Below are 2,893 nucleotides of genomic sequence, written 5' to 3'. Positions count from 1 at the left end.
TTCCTTTCACCAAATAATTCTAAACAGAGATCTGTCTTAAGATGTTGTAATTGGCCCGACATACACTGATGAGCCAAAACACCACCAGCAACGTGCATGGCAATGTCTCTTTCAGAACAATTGTACATGTTCATAGTAGTTGCACAGATCACATGTTGAATGCAGCAAATATGGGCAGCAAAAAAGAACAGTGGTATGTATCCACAGACGGTGGTCAGAGTGCCCATGCTAACTCCTTTTCACCATCAGAAACACCTATAGGCACACAGGCATCAGAACATCTGGCCATCTAAGCAATAATAGAAAATTAACTGGTTTAACAGATCATGTTTACTCATGTTTACCCACAGAAGACAATCCATGGCCGCTCAGGTGGCGCAGCGGTAAAAAGACATGCTGCAACCAGAGCTGGATTCCAGATACACCATATCGAATCCAGCTCTGCTTCACCGGTTCGAAGCTGGGCGGCTGTATGAGCAACGATTGGCCGGTTGCTCAGTTGGGGGGCGGGACAAAGAACCGGATGTGGGTCTCTCTCTGTCAGAATGCGATTACGACCTCTGCCGGCTGATTAGAGGCGCCTGCACAGGGATGAGGAACAGTGCCCTTAGGGTGTGTCTCTCCGCATGCAATGCTGGGTGGCGCCAAACTCATCAATGTGTGGGTGGCAAAGATGCATCTGGCTGCTGCCTATGTTTCGGAGAGGATATGGGTTAGCTTCGATCTCCTCGGTCAGGGCAGAGTTCGGCATAGACAGAGAGGAAGCACGATGCAAATTGAACAATTGGCTGCGCTAAACGGGGAGAAAAAGGGGAAAAAACAAGAAGACAATCCATGCACAAAAGAACCTGTCTTGGTACCAGATTCCACTGGACTCTTTTAGATATAACTCCTTGTTTTAATTAAAATTTTTATTTAACTTGTAATTAATATTCATTTTAAATTTAAATCCTTACTTTATAAAGTGAAGATGAAATTTTAAGATTTTAAATAAGGTAAGTAAGTGGTAAAGAAAAGCAATTTGTGTGGCCACAAAAAAAGCCAGGTCAAGCATCATGAGGTTTTTGTAAGTCACTTCTGCATGTGTCTCGACATTATTTAACTTGAAACATTTCATAATTAGGGGTAATCTGGCATATATAACAGCTCAGAATAGCTTACTGTGCTGCTTTGTGATTTTAAAGACAGCCCGACACAAAATCTTTAGGTAAGCATTAGATACCAACTACATAAGTTTTCAATTACAATCCTTAAACATGCACATTTATATCTGGATAAGGATTGTTTTTTTCTTTTATCTGCAGCATCTGTTTGGTTTATTTGCAACTGATTGTTTTGGGAAGGCATAAAAAGAAATCATATTGCCTTAGTCATATAATACAGTCTGTAAATCAGCATTTCCAACACAAAAAGTCACTGTAACACTTCAGTATTTATGCACGAAAAATTTGTTCGTGACCCTGAACTGGCATTTTCACAAGCCACACTTGAGTTTTAAAACTTTCATTCAGTTCCTTAAAGATCTCCACCTTTAGGCTTCATCATCCGACATTTTATATGCTCTAATTATCCTGAAGACAGTATTGTATTAAAATCCAGCTGGCTTTATCTGATTTCTTAAAATCAGGTTATGCTGCTTATATAATCACTTGAATAATTAGAAAACTGCAGAAATGCAGTTTATTAGATTATAAGTGTGCTTATCAAACTGTACATCAACAAAAGTAAAAACAGTCACGATACCCACAAAACAGCTTATAAGAGAAAGCCTGAAAAAAACTCTACTCTTACGAATCAATGGTGGCAAAAACTAGAAGTTTTGAAACAAAAAAGTACAGAGGCAATCGTGTTTCTTTAAACATGACCACGTACATTTCTGTCAGCTTTCTGAATGCACACTACTAATGCAAAGTTCTTAGCACACAAAACCAGTGGTGTATAAAGTACCGGAAGTCCATACTTGAGTAAAAGTACAAGTATCTTACCAGAAATTTACTTTGATAGAAGTAAAAGTCACCTTTTAGAATATTACTTGAGTAAAAGTCTAAAAGTATCTGGTGTTTAATGTACTTAAGTATCAAAAGTAATTTGATATTAAATGTACTTAAGTATTAAAAGTAGAAGTAAAAGTAAATGCTGTTAGTATAAATGGAAGCGGTCATTTTAAATATAAAGATTGTTCTTTTAAGCCTGTAAACCACCTTAACAATTAACCTGTTTTCTTCCTTTCATCTGAACATGATTTATGCCAATTCATGATCATAATCAACTGTTGACATCACCTGTTTGAAATCATGACATTATTTAGTTGTTTTTTTTTAACTTATTACTAGCCCTAAATGTTCCAGTTCCAACGTTTTTAGAATGTGAGTCGATGTAAATGTAAGAAACACTGCATCTATTTTATTTGCATTTTCTATACTGTCCCATTTTTTTATTTGGGTAGTATATTTCAATAACAAAAAAATAATTTTGGCATAATTAATTTAAAGCAAAACTCAGGAGAGTTTAATGAAACGTGTGGCGTTTATTTTAAATCAAAATATTTGAGTAAAATAAGCTGTATTTAAATAAAATAATATTCTTTGGGGCCGTATCTACTCACTGAATGGCATGTGTTAAACTAAAAAAATATTGGTATTCTTACTTTAAGAAAACACCATTTCTAACTTGAAGCCAACAGCTGAAAATCATTAATAATAAGTTGGATAAGTTGAGTTCTTGTTGAGAGCATTAAAGGGTTAAAGACGTGCTGCATGTTCCTCAGCACCATGAATCTCTCCTCTGCCGGTCTAATACAGAAGTTATCTGAGGAAATATTTGTCCGTAGGTGAGTTTTTAAAAATAATGGACGTGTCTTCATGAGTTTTGCAGTCAATGAATTCCAAACAAA

The sequence above is a fragment of the Trichomycterus rosablanca genome, chromosome 1 (genome assembly GCF_030014385.1).
Source record: "Trichomycterus rosablanca isolate fTriRos1 chromosome 1, fTriRos1.hap1, whole genome shotgun sequence".
NCBI classification, from domain to species: domain Eukaryota; kingdom Metazoa; phylum Chordata; class Actinopteri; order Siluriformes; family Trichomycteridae; genus Trichomycterus; species Trichomycterus rosablanca.
This window is presented reverse-complemented; position numbering follows the sequence as displayed.